This window comes from Kogia breviceps, chromosome 2 (assembly GCF_026419965.1).
Source record: "Kogia breviceps isolate mKogBre1 chromosome 2, mKogBre1 haplotype 1, whole genome shotgun sequence".
NCBI lineage: Eukaryota > Metazoa > Chordata > Mammalia > Artiodactyla > Physeteridae > Kogia > Kogia breviceps.
Window position 1 is genome coordinate 177,281,022 of NC_081311.1, and position 23,415 is coordinate 177,304,436.

Genomic DNA, 23,415 nt, shown 5'->3' on the forward strand with positions numbered 1-23,415 from the left:
TGAAATGCAATGGACAGAAACATGATAACACAAGTATACTAAAATGTTAATGCTAAAACCTAGGTTGGGGCTATATTTCAAACTTGCTCTGTTTGATAACGTTCATAATAAAATGTTAGGAAAAATAGCAATGTAACTTCCCTTCTAATCATATAACACATTAAGGAAATGATACTTTTTTAAACTACAGTTAAAACATTTTTATGGTAACAACAACACAATAACTCTCTTTGGTATTTCCCTTGGTTTCTCCAAATATGTGTTTCCTTGCCATAGTATTTGAGGGCAAGGATGCCAAAACTTTTTACTGACATCAGCATTCTTCTGTAAACAATTTGCAAAACAGGCTATAATTCAGTTTATCTCCTTCTGTTGGAATCTCAGAACAAGAATCTCTTATCTTCGAGAAAGAACTAAAACCAATTTTATGGAATGTTTTCTGCTTCATATCCTCTTTTCCTACAAATTTAACATCAGCATGCTGAGAAGTAAATTTAGGCTTCATATATACTAGTATATGCTGTACATATACTAATATTTCATGTTAATTCTCTTTCTCTCTTAGTTACTCCACCACCCCATAACTATGTTTTCCAGTTTCTATAATATGACAATCAAAGATAAAAAGATAAATGATATAAAGGCACTATTCATTAAAAAAGAGAAAAGCTAAACAATACATCATTTTCCACTAATTTACTTGGTAATTGCTTCAAAGCCTAGAGTCTTTTGCTGGTGTTTCTAAAGAGGTCTGGAATTCATCTCGATCTACTACATGGATAAGATATTGAATATTATTTTTAAAAATCTTAAAACAAGCAATGAAAATTTTCACTCTTAGAATTTTTCTGATCAGTCTACGATAAACTGATGATGGCCCAATGAATAATAGTTTCAACTGAATTATATGGGCTAATATAATTTGAGATGGTTCATAAAAAAATCCACAGAATCAACATCTTGCTTATTTTTTCACTGGATTTCTACCATTAAAAGACAGTCATAAAAAGATATATTGTGCTTTTATAGAACATGTGGCTCTCCAGCTTAGTATTAATGCCATATTTTTAGGAAAAATCTTTTGTATATGATAAACTGAACAATTTTTATATCAAATAGACTAACATTAGACATGCACCAAGGGTAAAAGCTAGATGTACATAGAGATGCACTGTCCAATACAGCAGCCACTAGCCACATGTAACTACTGAGTATTTAGCACATGGTTTGTCTGACTTGATATGTATTGTTAAGTGTAAAATACACACTGAATTTTGAAGCTATAATATGTAAAAAAAAAAAATCCCATTAATTACTTTGTATATTGAAGTGATACTATTTGGGGTATATTAATTAAATAAAGTAGGTTATTAAATTATTTTCACCTCTGTATTATTTATTTTTTTTAATATGCCTACTGTAAAATTTGAAATTATTTGTGACTAAGATTTCTCATGAAAATGCTGATGTAGAGGTGTGGCACTTGGCAGAAATAATTTTATATTTAAGTATGACTGGGCAATATCTTGATTTTGAAACAGTGGACAAGGAAAAAAAGAGGGGAGAGAAATAAGATGTGATGCAACATGAGTCACTGAGGCACCAAAAATATTGGCCTGGACCCATATTTATCAATATTTAATTTTATATGTAGTTTTGAGCCTTGTTTCCTAATTCTTAGAAAATAAGAGTTCTCTTAGAGGAAAACCAGTCAAAATCAATCAAACCTATTTATGACCTTATTGAAAGCTTCTATCCATCCATCAGAGGGGTCTGATCAATTATCCCTCCTGTTTTTGTTTTTTAGTTAAATAATTCTTCCATTATCCTGACCAATTGGAGGAATGATTATAACGGTTTTATGCCTATTGCTGATCTCTTCTAATTACTTTAAAGAAGAATAAAACTTACAGATTTTAAGTTCAATTTTATTTTATTTTTTAATTTAATTTATTTTTTATACAGCAGGTTCTTATTATTTATTTTATACACATTATTGTATATATGTCAATCTTAATCACCCAATTCATCCCACCAACACCTCCCGGGCACTTTCCCCCCTGTGGTGTCCATACGTTTGTTCTCTACATCTGTGTCTCTATTTCTGCCTTGCAAACTGGTTCATCTGTACTATTTTTCTAGATTTCACATATATGCATTAATATACGACATTTGTTTTTCTCTTTCTGACTTCACTCTGTATGACAGTCTCTGGTCCATCCACGTCTCTACAAATGACCCAATTTTGTTCCTTTTTAGGGCCGAGTAATATTCCATTGTACATATGTAGCACATCTTTATCCATTCATCTGTCGATGGGCATTTAGGTTGCTTCCATGACCTGGTTATTGTAAATAGTGCTGCAATGAACATTGGGGTGCATGTGTCTTTTTTTTTTTTTTTTTTTTTTTTTTTTTTTTTTTTTTTTTTCAGTACACGGGCCTCTCACTGTTGTGGCCTCTCCCGTTGTGGAGCACAGGCTCTGGATGCACAGGCTCAGTGGCCATGGCTCACGGGCTTAGCCGCTCTGTAGCATGTGGGATCTTCCCAGACCAGGGCACGAACCCATGTCCCCTGCATTGGCAGGCAGACTCTCAACCAATGCACCACCAGGGAAACCCTGCATGTGTCTTTTTGAATTATAGTTTTCTCTGGGTATATGCCCAGTTGTGGGATTTCTGGGTCATATGGTAATTCTATTTTTACTTTTTTAGGAACCTCAATACTGTTCTCCGTAGTGGCTGTATCAATTTACATTCACACCAGCAGGGCAAGAAGGTTTCCTTTTCTCCACACCCTCTCTAGCATTTGTTGTTTGTAGATTTTCTGATGATGCCCATTCTAACTGGTATGAGGTGATACCTCATTGTAGTTTTGATTTGCATTTCTCTAATAATTAGTAATGCTGAGCAGCTTTTCATGTGTCTCTTGGCCATCTGTATGTCTTCTTTGGAGAAATGTCTATTTAGGTCTTCTGCCCATTTTTTGATTGCATTGTTTGTTTTTTAATATTGAGCTGCATGAGCTGTTTATATATTTTGGAGATTAATCCTTTGTCCTTTGATTTGTTTGCAAATATTTTCTCCCATTCTGAGGGTTGTGTTTTCGTCTTGTTTATGGTTTCCTTTGCTGTGCAAAAGCTTTTAAGTTTCATTAGGTCCCATTTGTTTATTTTTGGTTTTATTTCCATTTTTCTAGGAGGTGGGTCAAAAGAGATCTTGCTGTGATTTATGTCAAAGGGTGTTCTTCCTATGTTTTTCTCTAAGAGTTTTATAGTGTCCAGTCTTATATTTAGGTCTTTAATCCATTTTGAGTTTATGTTTGTGTATGGTGTTAGGGAGTGTTCTAATTTCATTCTTTTATGTGTATCTGTCCATTTTTCCCAGCACCACTTATTGAAGAGACAATCTTTTCTCCATTGTATATCCTTGCCTCCTTAGTCATAGTTTAGTTGACCATAAGTGTGTGGGTTTACCTCTGGGCTTTCTATTCCAGCCATTGATCCATTAATCTATATTGATCTATATTTCTGTTTTTGTGCCAGTAGCATATTGTCTTGATTACTGTAGCTTTGTAGTATAGTCTGAAGTCAGGGAGTCTGATTCCTCCAGCTCCATTTTTTTCCCTCAAGATTGGTTTGGCTCTTTGGAGTCTTTTGTGTCTCCATACAAATTTGATGATTTTATGTTCTACTTCTGTGAAAAATGCCATTGGTAGTTTGATACGGATTGCATTGAATTTGTAGATTGCTTTGGGTAGTATAGTCATTTTCACATTGTTGATTCATCTGATCCAAGAACATGGTATACCTCTCCATCTGTTTGTGTCATCTTTGATTTCTTTCATCACTGTCTTATAGTTTTCTGAGCACAGTTCTTTAACCTCCTTACATAGGTTTATTCCTAGGTATTTTATTCTTTTTGTTGCAGTAGTGAATGGGATTGTTTCCTTCATTTCTCCTTCTGATCTTTCGTTGTTAGTGTATAGAAATGCAAGAGATTGCTGTGCATTAATTTTGTATCCTGCAACTTTACCAAATTCATTGATTAGCTTTAGTAGTTTTCTGGTACCATCTTTAGGATTCTCTATGTATAGTATCATGTCATCTGCAAAGAGTGACCGCTTTATTTCTTCTTTTCTGATTTGGATTCATTTTATTTCTTTTTCTTCTCTGATTGCCATGGCTAGGATTTCCAAATCTATGATGAATAACAGTGGCGAGAGTTGACATCCTTGTCTTGGTCCTCACCTGAGAGGAAATGTTTTCAGTATTCACCATTGAGAATGATGTTTGTTGTGGGTTTGTCTTATATGGCCTTTATTATGTTGAGGTAGGTTACCTTTATGCTCACTTTCTGGAGACTTTTTATCATTAATGCATGTTGAATTTTGTCAGAAGTTTTTTCTGCATCTATTGAGATGATCATATGGTTTTTATTCTTCAATTTGTTAATATGGTTTATCACATTGATTGATTTGCATATATTGAAAATCCTTGCATCCCTGGGATAACTCCCACTTGATCATGGTGTATGATGCTTTTAATGTGTTGTTGGATTCTGTTTGCTAGTATTTTGTTGAGGATTTTTGCATGTATATTCATCAGTGATATTGGTGTGTAATTTTCTTTTTGTAGTATCTTTGCCTGGTTTTGGTATCAGGGTGATGGTGGCCTCGTAGAATGAGTTTGGGACTGTTCCTTCCTTTGCAATTTTTTGGAAGAGTTTGAGAAGGATGGGTTTTACCTCTTCTCTAAATATTTGATAAAATTCACCTATGAAGACATCTGGTCTTGGACTTTTGTTTGTTGGAAGATTTTTAATTTCAATTTCATTACTTGTGATTGGTGTTCATATTTTCTATTTCTTCCTGGGTCAGTCTTGGAAGGTCATACCCTTTCTAAGAATTTGTCCATTTCTTCCAGCTTGTCCATTTTATTGGCATAGAGTTGCTTCTGGTAGTCTCTTAGGATGCTTTGTATTTCTGTGGTGTCTGTTGTAACTTCTCCTTTTTCATTTCTAATTTTATTGATTTGAGTCCTCTCCCTCTTTTTCTTCAGGAGTCTGGTTAATAGTTTATCAATTTTGTTTATCTTCTCAAAGAACCAGCTTCTAGTTTTACTTATCTTTGCTATTGCTTTCTTTGTTTCTACTTCATTTATTTCCACTCTGATATTTATTATTTCTTTCCTTCTATTAACTTTGGGTTTTGCTTAATTCTTCTTTCTCTAGTTCCTTTAGGTGTAAAGTTAGATTGTTTGAGATTGTTCTTGTTTGTTGAAGTAGGACTGTATTGCTATAGACTTCCCTCTTAGAACTGCTTTTGCTGCATCCCATAGGCTTAGGATTGTTGTGTTTTCATTGTCATTTGTCTCCAGGTATCTTTTGATTTCCTCTTTGATTTCTTCAGTGATCTTTTGGTTATTTAGTAACAAATTGTTTAGCCTCCATGTGTTTTGTGTTTTTTATGTATTTTTCCCCTGTAATTTACTTCTAATCTCAGAGAGTTCTGGGCAGAAAAGATACTAGATATGATTTCAATTTTCTTAAACTTACCAAGTTTGATTTGTGACCCAAAATGTGATCTATGTGCACTTGAGAAGAAAGTGTAATCTGCTACTTTCAGATAGAATGTCCTATAAATATCAGTTAAATCTGTCTGGTCTATTGTGTGATTTAAAGCTTGTCTTTCCTTATTAATTTTCTGTCTGGATGATCTGTCCTTTGGGGTAAGTGAGATGTAAAAGTCCACCACTATTATTGTGTTACTGTGGATTTCCTCTTTTATAGTTGTTAACATTTGCTTTATTATTGAGGTGCACCTATGTTGGGTGCATATATATTTATAATTGTTATATCTTCTTCTTGGATTGAGCCCTTGATCATTATGTAGTGTCCTTCCTTGTCTCTTGTAACATTCTTTATTTTAAAGTCTATTTTATCTGATATGAGAACTGCTACTCCAGCTTTCTTTTGATTTCCATTTGCATGGGATATCTTTTTCTATCCCCTCACGTTCAGTCTGTATGTGTCCCTAGGTCTTACGTATGTCTCTTGTAGACAGCATATAAATGGGTCTTGTTTTTGTATCCATTTAGCGAGCCTCTGTCTTTTAGTCAGAGCACTTAATCCATTCACATTTAAGGTAATTATCAATATGCATGTTCCTATGACCATTTTCTGAATTGTTTTGGGTTTGTTTTTGTAGGTCCTTTTCTCCTCTTGTGTTTCCCACTTAGAGAAGTTCCTTTATCATTTGTTGTAGAGCTGGTTTGGTGGTGCTGAATTCTCTTAGCTTTTGCTTGTCTGTAAAGCTTTTGATTTCTCCATCGAGTCTGAATGAGATCCTTGCTGCGTAATCTTGGTTGTAGGTTCTACCCTTTCATTACTTTAAGTATATCATGCCACTCCCTTCTGGCTTGTAGAGTTTGTGCTGAGAAATCAGCTGTTAACCTTCTGGGAGTTCCCTTGTATGTTATTTGTCATTGTTCCCTTGTTGCTTTCAACAATTTTTCTTTGTCTTTAGTTTTTGTCAATTTGATTACTATGTGTCTTGGCATGTTTCTCCTTGGGTTTATCCTGACTGGGACTCTCTGTGCTTCCTGGATTTGGGTGGCTATTTCCTTTCCCATGATAAGGAAGTTTTCACTTATAATCTCTTGAAATATTTTCTCATGTCCTTTCTCTCTCTCTTCTCCTTCTGGGACCCCTACAATGAAAATGTTGTTGTGTTTAATGTTGAACCAGAGGTCTCTTAGGCTGTCTTTATTTCTTTTCATTCTTTTTTCTTTATTCTGTTTCATGGCAGTTAATTCCACCATTCTGTCTTCCAGGTCACTTATCCATTCTGATTCAGTTATTCTGCTATTGATTTCTTCTAGTGTATTTTTCATTTCAGTTATTGAACATCTCTGTTTGTTTGTTCTTTAATTATTCTAGGTGTTTGTTCTTTAATTCTTCTAGGTCTTTGTTAAACATTTCTTGCATCTTCTCGATCTTTGCCTCCATTCTTTTTCTGAGGTGTTGGATCACCTTCACTATCATTATTCTGAATTCTTTTTCTGGAAGGGTGCCTATCTCCACTTCATTTAGTTGTTTTTGTGAGGTTTTATCTTGTTCCTTCATCTGGTACATAGCCTTCTGCCTTTTCATTTTGTCTATCTTTGTGTGAATGTGGTTTTCTTTCCACAGGGTGCAAAATTGTAGTTCTTCTTGCTTCTGCTGTCTGCCCTCTGGTGGATGAGGCTATGTAAGAGGCTTGTGTAAGCTTCCTGATGGGAGGGGTTGGTGGTGGGTAAAGCTGGGTGTTGCTCTGGTGGGCAGAGCTCAGTAAAACTTTAATCTGCTTGTCTGCTGATGGGTGGGGCTGGGTTCCCTCCCTGTTGGTTTTGTGGCCTGCAGTGACCCAGCACTGGAGCCTACCCAGCTCTTTGGTGGGGCTAATGGTGGACTCTTGGAGGGTTCACACCAAGGAGTACTTCCCAGAACTTCTGCTGCCCGTTCCCTTGTCCCCGTTGTGAGCCACAGCCACCATCAGTGCTGCAGGAGACCCTCCAACACTAGCAGGTAGGTCTGGTTCAGTCTCCTATGGGGTCATGTCTCCTTCCCTTGGGTTCTGATGCACACTACTTTGTGTGTGCCCTCCAAGAGTGGAGTCTCTGTCCTCCCCTCCCCCATCCTGTTGAAGTCCTGCAGTCAAATCCCACTAGCCTTCAAAGTCTGATTCTCTGGGAATTCCTCCTCCCGTTGCCAGAACCCCAGGTTGGGAAGCCTGATGTGGGGCTCAGGACCTTCACTCCAGTGGGTGGACTTCTGTGGTATGTGTTCTCCAATTTGTGAATCACCCACCCAGCAGTTATGGGATTTGATTTTATTGTGATTGCACCCCTCCTACCATCTCACTGTCACTGAAAGCCAAATACAATCCTAACCAACACATAGGGACAAATTAAATCCTCAATTATTTTGACCCAATTTTTGTTGATAACACTTTAATTTCTGCTTCAATTATAAACAATGTTTGCAAAATCAGATTTATTTTACAACAATATATATATTTTTAACATAAATCTATTATTTCCATGCTTGTCTACATTGTTCTTACTTATACTTCGGGAAGTTGCTCTCTGATAAGATCACTCTCTCACCTTCTCAGCTTCAGATTCTGTTCAGTTGAGTGCACAACTTAATTCGGTACAATATTGACCGAGCCACTCTGTTAGGCACTAAATTAACCATGTTAAAGAATATAGTCTCAGTCTCTGCCCTTTGGCATCTTATAGATCAAATCAGATCATTCACACCTTGGTATTAAGCTCAAAGCTATGTTATAAGGCATCTTACTTTAGCATTCTAAAATTCTTGAGGACATTCTTCTTATCACTACAGAAGTAGATGAGAGTATATCAAACTAATGTGTTTGGAAATGTGGTTGGTTGACTGCTGGTAAAAAGAATACAATGATATTCTATTTGTTTGATACTTTACATTTGCAAAACAATTCTACAAAGATTGTCTCATTTTTCTTTGAAATATCCACTGTTGGAACAACTTGGTGAAAATCAAATCTTTAAGATTAATTCTCCCTAAGCAGCAGCCACTTAGTGTGTTTTGTTTTCTATAAATAAAATCCTCCATTTCTCCATTCTCAAAATCCTGAGGAATGCACTGGAGTCATTTTAGACTTGACTCTTTCAAGAATAAAGGAAAAATATTCTTTCTTTTCATAGATTTATATGTTTAGTATGTAGTATGTGATATGAAATGCACATCAATTTGTTTTTATTAAGATTGTTCTTCTGGCACTGCATCTCTTTTTCCTCAATGATTCTTATGCATGCACTAGGCAGTGTTGGATATGCATGCATGCATTCATCCTTTAAACAGACAGTTTCTAATAGAAGGCACCATCTAAGAACTGTGGGAGAGAAAGACATGTCATAATTTCAGATTCTTTATGGTCTTAAAATATGGTAGGAAAAATTAGGTGTGTAAGCAAATTAAGATACAAGTACCATATGGAGGGACAAAAAATTCAATACCAGAAGGAAAGCAGAGAAACTAACTTCTACTGGGCTTATCAGAGAAGGCTTATACTACAAACATGTGAGACAGATTTGAAAGGATGGCTAGAATTTCAAGAAACAGAGAGTGAAGAAGATATTACCTTCCAGTAAAAGAAAACTGCAAAGCATAAAAATGATGACGTGAACCCATTCTGTTAATGAGGCATACAGCCAAAGTAGCGAATTTTTGTGACTAATGGTAGAGTTGAGGCTTGAATTACTGTAAAGCAACCCAAACGTCAAACTAGGTTTTGTATTTTAGTCGAATGGAAGTAATTAAAGGTTTTAGGTGTTAAATTCAGTCATATTCGTGAATATATATATATATATATATATATATATATATATATATATAATTGCATCTATTATAAGATAGGTAAAAGATTGAAAACTTGGTAATACTCAGATGATAAAGATGTGAGGGAACAGGTACACTTATTAAGACTTAGAGAATATGTAATTCACTAGTCACTACTCCTATTTTGAAGGGAAATTGATCAGTAACTATACGATTTTAAATTCATATATCCTTTTACTCAACATTTCCAATTTTTGGAATGTATTCTATAGAAGTACTGACATGGATATATAACGTTATATGCAAAAAAAATATATTTTGACAAAGATGTAATTAGCAAAAAGAAGGGAAATCTTGCCTACCCATCAATAGATAATTCAACTAATAAATCCAATTAATAAATTTTGGTACATCCATGAAATAATATTAAGATACTTTAAAAATAGGTCTCTAATTAGTAATACAGAAGGCAAATCATAAGCAGAGTTTCAGAGTTTTCCTGGTCCGGTTGAAATGAGGTGGGAGGTGGCCGAGAGAGAAAACAATGTCCTTTGCACATAGACAAGCCCGTTTGAAATCTCTTCCAGATACCCAAAGAGATAAAAGAAAAGGACTACAAAGTATTGAGCCAGTACACTGAAGGTTAAATACGAGCTCCTACTGCCATGATTTATCCACTGAAACAGCTGGGAAACTTCCGAAGTAGTTCATATATCACAGGAGTAGAGGCAGTGAGTCTGACTGTATAAACACACCTCAGGGCTGCTACTGTTCCCATTAACTGTCTGTCTCAGTAAAGGTCTGCCATTAGACAGATTCCTGCTGTATCTGAACTAACAGAAAACTGCAGGTACAGATAAAAATTAGAGGGAGACATGTGTGTCAAGAACACTCACGAGAAACTCTTCAGAGGAAAGAAGGAAGAGGAGTTATATGATTTGACTACTTTAAAACTTGACGCTTTTGGATTTTCATACTGTCTACTCAATATTTTGCTGTTTAATGAAGTAGCCATGTCTTTAGCCATTTATGGAAGATGTTTGTTGTTAATTGTGTACAGTCTCTAATTTCTATAATATATCTGATCAGTGTTTTGAGAACTTTTCTCAAATTCTCTTACAAACAATAGTCATGAGGACTAACACATACAAGTTAAGATAGATAGATAGATAGATAGATAGATAGATAGATAGATAGATAGATAGATATAAATATTTTAGAACAGGGTCAAGCTTCCAAAGACCAATTGTATATGAAACAGGGCACATTTCTGCTAGTTATAGTTGAAAACTCCCCTAATGTGGGACAGGAAAGCAATCAAGTCAATCAAGTCCAGGAAGCGCAGAGTCCCATACAGGATAAATCCAAGGAGAAACATGCCAAGACACATATTAATCAAACTAACAAAAATTACACACAAAGAAAAAATATTAAAAGCAACAAGGGAAAAGCAACAAATAACATACAAGGGAATCCCCATAAGGATAACAGCTGATCTTTCAGCAGAAACTCTTTGCAAAGGGACTATTTTATCTTCTAAAGCAATGTTTTCTCTTTAGTCCTTTCCAAATACTCTCCTGAATATACTTTTCTTCACAAGCAGCACCAGTTGGGAAGTTTGCTCAGGGATTAGGCATCCCATTCCCAGGGGAAAAAAAAGGTAAAGATGCCTGTGTGTCATAGGAGTAAGGATATTAATATATAATTTCTGCTTAATTGAATTATGCTACTTGCTCAATAACTTTAAATCAAAGTTATTCAGTAAGAACATCTTTTTTTCATTTATTTTATACTTTAGATTTTTAGCATCTATATACCTACAGTTCTTCCATTAAGAACAATTTTCTTTCAAAAACATACATGATAATGTAAAATATATGTGCTCATATATTTCATATATATGCAATAAAGTATTAAAAGAACTTATTTCATGAGGATTACAATCTTTTTTTGTTGTTCTAGGTTACCAAGATATCACAGTAAAATCATTAAAAAAAAGGATGACTTGAATAAGATATTTTTTATCACACTTTTAGTTAAATATCTTTTTTTTTCAAATACAGATTTTGATTTCCTAAGAAGCTCATCATATGAATAAAAATATACTGCTTGACACCTATAATAAGCTTTCTCATAAATCCATATTATCATCTACATATTTCTCTTCCTGGATAGAAGGCAATGTGTGTGTATTTTGTTTTTCTTTAATACTTAAGTTACTCACTCTTGTGGATAAGCTTAACTGACAGCCCAGATGTTTTACAGAATTCAGCCTCCTTGAACTTTCTACAAGAAGATATTGTTAACCACCAATTTCTTTCCCATTTTGTCTGTTTCTGGTATCCATTCTATATTTGTCAGGAAGGGGCACCTAATTCTCTGGCTCTGTTTTTCCACATGGAGGGCTCTGGGCAACAGTTAAATTGTTGTCCCCTACCTAGCAAGGGTGGGATAATTTATTGTTGAGAAGTTTGGAAGGAAAAAAGTAAGAAAACTCAGCTCGGCCTCTTCTTCTGTTTTTCTGGAAAGGGCCTTTCTTCAGTATCTTAAGTTTTTCCACACAGTATTTGAATTTTAATTCTGAAAGAAGAGGCCTGATCTTTTGGTGGAGAAATAAGACTAATTCTGGGGTAAAGTGTTAGGAAGCCATTTTGTCCACACATTAAATCTAGTAATAATTTTGATCTTTATCCTGAGTACATGTTTCAGTTGCTTCCAAACTTGGGTGGGAAAAAGGAATAAACAGGACCTCCAAATTTCTATCTCCTATTTAAATAATTTTAAATTTCTCCTGTTGACTAAGGATAAATTACAAAATCCTTAGCATGGCATATAAAGTCCTTCATAGTTTGGTACAACTATACCTTTTTCTAGGTTCATCTCTTGCCATTCCACTCAAATCATCCAAAATTACAGTTACATCAAACTGGTCTAAAATTTCTAAAAGCAAGTTCTCTCTCTCTCTCTCTCTCTCTCTTTTTTTTTGGCTGTATGACTTTGCATTTGCTATTTCTGTACCAGCAATGTTAGTCCCTTTTTCTCTGGACGACTCTTACTCTTTCTTCAAGATCCAGTGTAAATATCACCATATTGTGCATAGAGCCTTCCCCTTATGTCACAGACAGAATTATTCGCTTTCTCGCTTTCAATCCTAGAAACAATGTTCTTTCACGTTTATGTTAAGTTATCACCAGCAGTTAGGATAGTGCTTGGCAGATAAGTAGGCAATAAATGTCGAATGAATGAAGTTCACTTTATTTCCACTGATGAGATGCAACAACTTAAATTTAATGAAGATATTCATAAGTATCATGGTTAATATGACTAATAGTTCATTTGTAAAATTCACATAATGTGCTCAAATTTTCATATTTATATTGTCAGTCTACTTGCAACCACCATGTAAAAACTGTAGGCTTTTTTTGTAAGATGAAAATTTTATAGTAGGAAACTCTAATAAAACATTAATTACACTATCCATAAGAAATCCCTATAATGTTTTCATGAAAAATAATTATAATATCTTTTTTCCCAACTTTCTTTCTTTCAAATTTCCTACTGGTTCTGCCTATCACACAGTAACTCTGCTAAGAACTATGGATCAAACTAAAATAATTAAATCAAAAGTTGCAATGCTGAATCAAGATTCACTTAGCAAATTTAATACAAGGATAATGATTTTGAAATAATCTGAGCTTTCACAGTGTATGGCAGGTTTCTTTGTATTTACCCAATGCTATTTGAATGCCAGATTTAGGTAATGAATCATATCAAGATGTATCAGCCATCCTCTACTCCCATTTACCTTAATATAAGATGATGTCAAAGTTTCACTCTGATTTTTTAAAATTGTTTACAAAGCTTATCAATCATCTGGACTTCACAATACACCAGCTGTTCATTTATTCACTCTTTTATTCATTCCAAATGTGCCATACACTGTGCTAGGTACTAGAGATACAGTGGTAAGCAAATCAAGTACTCTCAGACTTACAATCTAGAAGGATGGATATATATATATATATATATATATATATATATATATATATATATATTTTTTTTTTTTTTTTTTTGTGGTATGCGGGCCTCACTGTTGTGGCCTCTCCCGTTGCGGAGCACAGGCTCCGGACGCGCAGGCTCAGCGGCCATGGCTCACGGGCCCAGCCGCTCCGCGGCATGTGGGATCTTCCCAGACCGGGGCACGAACCCGTGTCCCCTGCATCGGCAGGCGGATTCTCAACCACTGCGCCACCAGGGAAGCCCAGGATGGATATATATTAATCACCCTAAAGAATGCTTGTCTCATAAGAAAAGTATTCTATGAATATGTTCAACAACAACAACAAAAATACAAAAAAAACAACTTTGCTCCATAAGTTCAAAAGAGAGGGTCCTTAAGGATAAAATGCTTAAGCTAAGATCTAAAGAATGAAAAAAATTTAAAAAGGCAGAGCATTCATGTACTGGGACAGAGGTTGTACATGGAAGAGTGTTCCAAACAGAGGAAATAGTATGCAAATACTCTGTGGCTTGAAAAGAGAATGACAGAATCCAGAAGAAGGATAAAAGGACTAAAGAGGATAGATAAAGCTTGGAGACATAGGGGTTGGGGTGTGTTACTGTAACATCCAGGTGCTTATAGACTATGTAAGGATTTAGCCTTACCTTAAAAACAGTGGTAACCCATTGAAGGTTTTTAAGCAGTGGTAGGGAATATGATAAAATCATATGTGCATTTTGAAAAGACTACTCTATATCATATTGGAGGAGGGTTGGGTTTGATGGAAAACCAGTTAAGAGGTAAGTATTCCTGTCAAGAGATCACATTAATAAGATGATAATGTTCTAAGGTGAGAGCCACAGAAAAGGAAGGCCGTGGAGGGACTCATAAGATCCACAGAATGCAAAATGGACAAGACTAGGTGATAGGTTGAATATTAGGGGCATCAGAGTGGGAGATGTCAATTAAAACTACTAGGTTTCTGGTTTCTTTTCTTTATAATTTACTTCCCCCTCTTAAAATGTGTATGTATAAGAGGTAGGCATTAACTATCATATGATCCAGCAGTTCTACTTCTGGGATATATCCAAAAGAAACAAAATTACTATCTGCACCACCATATTCATAGTAGCGTTATTTACAATAGCCAAGACATAGAAACAACCTAAAGGTCTATCAATGGATGGATGAATTAAGAAAATGTGGAATATATACAATGGAATATTATTGAGCCATAAAAAGAATGAAATTTTGCCATTTGTGACAACATGGATGGACATCGCAGGTCTTATAATTTAAGAAAATAAATCAGACAGAAAAAGACAAATATTGTATGATTTTACTTATATGTGTTATCTTCAAAAAAACAAACCCATAGAAACAGAACAGATTGGTGGTTGCCAGAGAAGGGGAATGGGAGGTGAGGAAAATGACTGAAGGTGGTCAAAGGTACAAAATTCCAATTAGAAGATAATAAACTCTGGGAGTGTACAGTAAGGTGACTATAGTTAACAATAATGTATTGTATATCTGAAAATTGCAAAGAGATTAACCTTAAAAGTTTTCATCAGAAGAAAAAAATTGTAACTGTGTGATGATGGAGTTTAATTAAACTTATTGCCCTTACAATTTCACAACATATATGTATATCTAATCATGTTGTACATCTTACACTAATATACTGTTATACCTCAGTTATATCTCAGTAAAACTGGAGAAAATAAAAGAGGTAGATACTGAAAACCCTGAACTCAAATATTCTTGCATTATGTGAATGAAAACAAAATGTATGTCATGAAATTCATCTTAGTGATAGTTTAACACTCTAGTATGGTAAAATGACTACTGAACTTTAACTTTCACTATGGTCACTATTTATGTAAAGTTATTGATAATCAAAGGTTTGAAGATAAAAGCAGGTGTTTTACGTTGTTTGTTTTGTGTTGGAACCCTTCTTCCCTTCTTCAAAACAAGTCAATAATTTTAAAGAAACCTATAAGCAATTCTTTCAATTAGGACACATTATACTCTAGATAATGGTATTGTAAACTAAACCTGACTTTTCCATAGAAACCCAAATATAAGAGAGAATTAGGCTTCTGAACCAAGATTTGACTCTCACCTTTTTGTAGAAATGATCAGAAATACCCAATTCATCAAATATAAAAGTAATAATGCATCCTTTTTAGTATAGTATTTCTTAAATTACATTCAGACTAATGAAAAGTTAACTAAAATCATGTTATATTTAGTAAGACCTAGAATAATTAGTCTATAGTATATAAAGTTCTGACATCATTTGAAACAAATAAATCTAAAAATAGGAAAATCTTAGAGTTGTGAAATGCAGAAAACCTGCTTTATCATTGCTGAGGAAATTTTGGAGGAGTTATAGGGCTACTCGACTTTTTGAAGAGTAATTTTTTTGTTATTTTATTTTCTCATTTAAAAAATCCCTGTGGGGGCTTCCCTGGTGGCGCAGTGGTTGAGAGTCCGGCTGCTGATGCAGGGGACGAGGGTTCGTGCCCCGGTCCGGGAGGATCCCACGTGCCGCGGAGCGGCTGGGCCCGTGAGCCATGGCCGCTGAGCCTGCGCGTCCGGAGCCTGTGCTCCGCAATGGGAAAGGCCACAACAGTGAGAGGCCCACATACCACAAAATAAATAAATAAATAAATAAAATAAAAAATCCCTGTGGCATATACAATGCAATACAACAAACATTAAGAGCTCTATTTTGTTTTGTTTTGTTTTTTACACAACGTGCTAAGCATTGAGGGTGGTCCAAAAAACAAAGCAAAAGAGTAAAGAGTAGGCTATAGTTCTTATGTTTAAGAACATTATATTCTAAAATTAGTAAAAGAGAAAAAAATAAGGACAGACTAAAAGGACAGGGTAGATAAATTCTAGGAGAAAGGAGTAACAAAGAAATATATTAACATAGAAGTGGTAAAGATTACCATGGGTTGATGGGATTGGGAATTAGGGATCAAGTTGCTGGCCCTTGGGCTGCATTTGTGCCTAGATTCATTTCATCAAAAGTGAATGATGACATGTTAATTCACAAGCTGCCGTTTACAAGTGCTAGTATGGATGTAAGTGTGAATTATTTCAAGTCAAGTTGCCATAAATCAAAGATGATAGATATTTGAGCTAGAAAACTCCTCTCCATGGAAAATGCACCAATTACAAACAAACATTCTGATGAACTATTTCATTAGGTTGATCCAGTTGCATTACAGAGAGTGGTCTCCTAAATCTACACACATTTCTTAAAATATTTATTTTTCATGAGATTGAGAAAACTCTTCTTGGGCTTCCCTGGTGGCGTAGTGGTTGAGAGTCTGCCTGCTGATGCAGGGGACACGGATTCATGCCCGGGTCCGGGAAGATCCCACATGCCGCAGAGGGCTGGGCCCGTGATCCATGGCTATTGAGCCTGAGCGACCGGAGCCTGTGCTCCGCAACGGGAGAGGCCACAACAGTGAGAGGCCTGCTTACCGCCAAAAAAAAAAAAAAAAGAGAAAACTCTTCTTAAAGTGATATCAATGTCATAAATGTGATGAGAAAGCAAATTACAGGTAATGAGAAATAAATTTCAGTGAATGGCACCTAGAAAACGGGCCCATTGGGGTAAAAATATTTTATGTATATTCTTATAAAAAATTATATCTGAAGAATTGCAGTACAAAGCCATGCAGCTCCCTTTGAGAGGGAATCGTGGTCATAATTGCCAGGGCAGCCCAAAAGAACTGGTCTTACTAAGCAAAAATTTCCTGTTAGGTACTGAAATGTAACTTCTCCCCTGTGATATAATGGACCAATAATTGAAGCATATAATATATCCTCACGGGCTACACTGCTGTTTTATTTATTCTTGCCCAGCTGTGAAGATAAACTCCACTAAATACATGTGATATCCTGTCAATTCAAGATAAGCGTATTTTTCCTTGGACAGATGGCTGGTGAGTGAAACACCTGGATCATCTCAGGGCCGCAAAATTATAATCATAGTGGATACATGATCTAAGAAACAAGTCCACTTAGACTGAAAACATTCTCCTCAAGAATTTGGAAGGGAAATAGTAACTCTCACTTTTCAGCTCAGATGTAAGCTACCATCTCATTTGCTTTTAAAACCATTATATTCCATGTGGCAGTTTATATTCATAGATCATCCCATCAGATTTCTGACTCTCTGCTAAAACCCTATTAACCAGTAACAAAACATTATGCTGTATATATTTGCACTGGGCCATTCTTAAAACACAGGATGAACTCCTATCCTCCTATCCCAGGACATTTTCTCTAACGTCACCAATTCTTTAACTCACAGTTGCCACAATTCTGATTTATCATTTTCTAATAGCATATTATTCATTTAGAAATGTGTATTTCTAATTACAATATCTTCTGCCTCGTTTGAAAATTCAACTGAATATTTTCTAAGTTTTTTTGTACATACTCCTAGGGGCGTTTACTTTATGTTTGCTGACAAGTTTTTATGGCCATCAGAATAATCACCCCCATTATAGCTACAAGGTCCTAGAGTCAGAATTGGAATCCAGGGAGTCTTTCTCCAGATAATCAGATCATCTGTTTTTTTGTTTTTTGGGTTTCTTTTTGTGGCACGCGGGACTCTCACTGTTGTGGCCTCTCCCGTTGTGGAGCACAGGCTCCGGACGCGCAGGCTCAGCGGCCATGGCTCACGGGCCCAGCCGCTCCACGGCATGTGGGATCCTCCCGGACTGGGGCACGAACCTGTGTCCCCTGCAACGGCCTGTGGACTCTCAACCACTGTGTCACCAGGGAAGCCCAGATCATCTTTTTTTGACCACACTTCTAGACTGCTCCCTGATAACATGACATGATTTATGATAAAGTTTAAAACTTGGTTTTATATAAATTTGCCTTTCTGTTTTTCAAATGTTTAGCTTTGTCCACATCATATAGCTGCCACATATATATTTTTTTCTGTCAGGCTGGTGATAGACATTAAATATGACATATATAATATATAGATATATAATTTCTGAGAGGTTAATAAATGATACACAAAACTAAATAATATACAGTATTATGCAAAATGCAGACCTCTTTATCCGTTACTCTTGAAAATCTGTAAATAATTTATTTTACTGAAATCATACTGACTCTGAATAATAACACATATTGTTACTACTAATAATACACACATGGTTACCACCCAGAATTTCAACTTATACTACACAGTTCTACCTTCATTCAGCAGAAATTTGCTTTTGTTCCAACATGCAGCAATTATGTTCATGACTGACAATGATCTCATAATGAAAAACAAGTCACAATTAATAAAAATCAAAACTAATACCTGATAGATTAATTTAATGATTTAATGAGCTAGGAGAGAGTTTTATGAAAAGACCTATAAAAGCAAGAGACTCAATTTCCAATTAGAATCAACATCCATGAGTCTTAAGGCTCCTCAGGGTAAGGAGAGACCTATTCAGCTCTTCTTCACATTTCCCTCTACCTGTAAAGGGGCATTTACTTTCAAACAAAATCATAGTTAATGTATCTGTCCCTCTACATGGGTTACAAATATTTTTTGTCAGATAACTAATATGCTGTGAGAAACACTAGCAGTACAAGGTCAGCGATTATTTATGTGGTATCCTTACCATATTTTAATGTCTGGCCTATAATTATAGATTGATGTTGAATATTAAATTCACTTAATAACTAAAACAGTCCTTAAATGAACAGATGTATCATAATAATGATAATGGTTAACATTCCCCAAATACTCACTACATGCTAGGAATATTCTAAATCCCTAATACTTATTACCTCATTTAATTCACATAATAGCACCATGAAATGAATACTATTATCGTTCCCATTTTAATGACAAGGAAGTAAGTACAGAGAAGTTAAATAACTTGTCCAAAGTCATACACTAATTGCTGGGGTAGATATCTGAACACAAGTGATGTCACTCCAAAGCTTTCATCCTTGACCACTTTTCTAGACTGCTTTTTGATTGACTCTATTTATAAAAGTTTAGTTTATTTCCAATTCTGTACTAGTACAAATAACGTTATAATGAGCATGCTGGTACCCACACTTTTTTGAACTTGTCCTATTATTTTCTTTGGATAAACTTTATAGAGGTTTAAATGCTGGAAGGAAGAGCATGCACATTCATCTTTGTCAGGCTTGTAGGTGAAAAATGCTGCTTTCTCCTGCTGTTTTAATTTGTATTTTGTATTAGAGAGGTTGAGCATATTTCATTTAAGTGGTGTGCTAGAGCTCACTCTCACAGGTTTTGAGTTTCTCTTCCCAACTCCACCTTAAATGACATCAAGGTGGTAGCTTGATATTGATCATGGATAAAAGTGTTTACACCTTGGAAATCAGCATGTGATAGAAACCAGGTTTGTTTGCTTTGGTTTGGTTTTGGAGAGCCTCTTAAAAGTCCACCTCCGTGTATACCTCTGTGTATAATAGCCATTTGTGTTCTTGTTTTGAATAGACTATTCATAATCTTTGTCTAGGTAAAAGTCTGCTGTGTTTGCTCGTTTCGTATTGACTTGGAAAATGAATGTTCCTACCTAGTAAATTATTAAAAGGGAAAAAATTTTGTTATTAACAGTGATGACCATTATTTGAAACCTTGGCCACACAATTTAGCCATTTGTTCAAAAATGATACAGCCAAAATGTAAAGTAAAAAACAATATCAGTTTCAATTTAGAATCTGCTACAGAGTTCAAATAGATTATTAGACATATGTTAAAATTATATTTTAGGCTTGACTAAAATTGTTTTATAACAAAAGCATGTGCACAATATATGCCTTTTAGAAGTGCTATAGTATAGAAGGTGGTAAAGAAACCCTAAAGTTCTGCTATAGCATAGACACCTGAGGTTGTAATAAGAAAAAAGAAGTAAAACATTTGACTCAGTTTATTTTTTAGTTCTTCCTTTAAACGCACTCATATTCAAGATATGAAAGGCAAAGGATTATAATTTTATTGTCATAACACTTTAAACTCTGCTAGGATTATGACTTAATGCTAATGTTGCAATATTAGAAATAGTGGATTGAGTTATTGAAAGTCTGGATAACTTGCTATGCAACTTTTAACTAGCAGGTACCATCACAGTTATTGGTTTTATAACTAGAACAATATTCTTGAAGATGTACATATATAGCAAAAACTAGTTTGGTTATAAAATCAAAGATGAGATATGACTAAATTAGGTGACATAAACCATATTGGATTTGGTAGTTCTACTTTTAGTTTTTTAAGGAACCTCCATACTGTTCTCCATAGTGGCTGTATCAATTTACATTCCCACCAACAGTGTAAGATCGTTCCCTTTTCTCCACACCCCCTCCAGCATTTTATTGTTTGTAGATTTTTTGATGACGCCCATTCTAACTGGTGTGAGGTGATACCTCATTGTAGTTTTGATTTGCATTTCTCTAATAATTAGTGATGTTGAGCAGCTTTTCATGTGCTTCTTGGCCATTTCTATGTCTTCTTTGGAGAAAGGTCTATTTAGGTCTTCTGCCCATTTCTTGATTTTTTGATATTGAGCTGCATAAGCTGTCTGTATATTTTGGAGATTAATCCCTTGTCAGTTGCTTTGCATATGACCCAGCAATCCCACTCAGAGAAAATCCAAGAAAACAATATACCTGGAGAAAACCATAATTCAAAAAGATACATGCACCCCAATGTTCACTGCAGCACTATTTACAATAGCCAGGACATGGAAGCAATCTAAGTGTCCATCAACAGCAGAATGGATAAAGAAGATGTGGTACATATATACAATGGAATATTACTCAGCCATAAAAAGGAACAAAATTATGCCATTGGCAGAGACGTGGATGAACCTAGAGACTGTCATACAGAGTGAAGTAAGTCAGAAAGAGAAAAACAAATATCATATGATATCGCTTATATGTGGAATCTAGAAAAATTATACAGATGAACTTATCTGCAAAGTAGAAATACAGACACAGATGTAGAGAACAAACATATGGATACCAAGGGGGAAAGAAGGGGTGGGATGAATTGGGAGATAGGGATTGACATATATACACTACTATGTATAAAATAGATAACTAATGAGAACCTACTGTATAGCACAGTGAACTCTACTCAATGCTCTGTGGTGACCTAAATGGGAAGAAAATCCAATAAAAAAAGGGGATATATGTATACATATAGCTGATTCACTTTGCTGTACAGCAGAAACTAACACAACATTGTAAAGCAACTATACTCCAATAAAAATTTTAAAAAACATATTGGATTTGAACTTCACTCTTCAAACAAAACCTATCTTATGTTTTTAAAGGAATTTAATTGCTGTCATCACTTTTAATATGTAAGTATTTTCTATTCAAATGCATTGAAATACTGTACTATGGAGAAAAAAATTTTGTTAGATTTTTAGTTAATTTATAAAAATAGACTATACAAGATTTTAAAATTCTATTATATAAGAATACAAGAGCATTCTTTCAGGACAAAGAAATTTAAATTCTTTTGACAGGAAAATCCACAATGCCAAGTGACCATAAAATTCATTTATGCATAATTTTACTATTACTGGTCAAGAACAATAAAAAAAGATACTCTTCTATTTTTCCAAAAATATTTTTACAGATTAACCATAGGAGAAAGGTCCATTCTTTTTCCTTTCGGATTTATGATTTAAGAAGCTGACACTTTTGAAAAATGCCTGTTACTGCTTTGGGCATGCTCTGTTTCTACTCTGTTTCCAAAATCATTAAATCATATTTATGAAGTGACCATAAGCATCATTAGCAATTTTGATAACTGCTTTTCTCCTGCCTTACGTCATTAGTGGACTAAACATTTTAAAATGAAATAAAACATTTTATGCATCACAGAGTAAGAAATGGACTGAATCAAGGAGCATGGTTCTTGGTGCCTGGGGCTAATTCCCATTTCCAGAACTTTGTTTAACTCTTGATCCTTTCCTGAAATGACCTGGTCCTCTTTTCCCTCTCAAATCTTAACTCCACCACTTGCTAAGACCCAGTTGAAAATCCTATCTTTTTGACTACTTCAACCATCATCAATTACCACGTTCACACCCCTGACTTCAGACACTGAGAGCTATATCATATACTGTAATACTTACTCATATAAGGTTTTGAATTGATTGATTTTGTTTTAGTTATATTAATGTCATTTTACTAACAAAGTGGGGATTCCAGTAGGCAAGGATTATGCCTTATATATCTTTCTGAATTCCTTACTCCTGAACAACTCCCTGAATCTTCAAGCTCAAACACTTAACATCTATTCTGTCACAGTTTTGAGCACCCAGTAAATGCTCACTAACAGCTTAAGAGATTGAGTACAAATGAACCAGGTGTTTTTGTTTATTTTTTTTGTTTTTAATCTGTTTTACCAATCACCCAATCTCACTGCAGTGATTTTTTTTTTTTTTTTTTTTTTTTTCTGGCCACTCTACAAGGCTTGAGGGATCTTAGTTTGGCAACCAGGGATTGAACTTGGGCCCTCACAGTGAAAGTGCTGAGTCCTAACCACTGGGCTGCCAGGGAATTCCCATGCAGTGAATTTCTTTCTTACAATTTTATATAGTTTTGAAAGTAACATTAAAATTGTAGCATTGTAATTTTAAAAAGGGATATTCAAAACCCAGAATATTTTCACAAATGTCTCCTTAATTCAATACCAGGCTCACTAAGTGGTTTCATTTGCCTTCCTTAAAGATAGGTTAGATTAACTTCACCAAAAAAGAAGTCATTTTGTTTTTTTTTTGGCATCAAGTCTCCTGGCTTCATATGTGAGGATTTACAAGGACCAATCTAGTACAACCTTCACCCATGGTATGCAGTGTTTGTTCACAACACACACATATACATATGTGAATACCCACACCCATCAGATCACAGTTACCTGTTCTTCAAGAATGTGTTTTGTAGGCCTCAGACAAAAAATAGCCTCAACCACTTGATGACTACAATCTTAACTGAGGTTTTCAATTTTTTGGCTACTTGGAA

General features: G+C 35.1%; 1 protein-coding gene and 1 pseudogene across 7 annotated transcripts in view; one reads left to right on the forward strand and one right to left on the reverse strand.

Annotated features, from left to right (window-relative positions):
* The window catches only part of ERBB4 (erb-b2 receptor tyrosine kinase 4), a 1,132,189-nt gene that overhangs the window by 731,841 nt on the left and 376,933 nt on the right, over positions 1 to 23,415 (reverse strand). The window lies entirely within an intron of this gene.
* Positions 16,329 to 23,415, forward strand: part of LOC136793662 (NAD-dependent protein deacetylase sirtuin-7 pseudogene) — a 30,735-nt pseudogene continuing 23,648 nt past the window's right edge.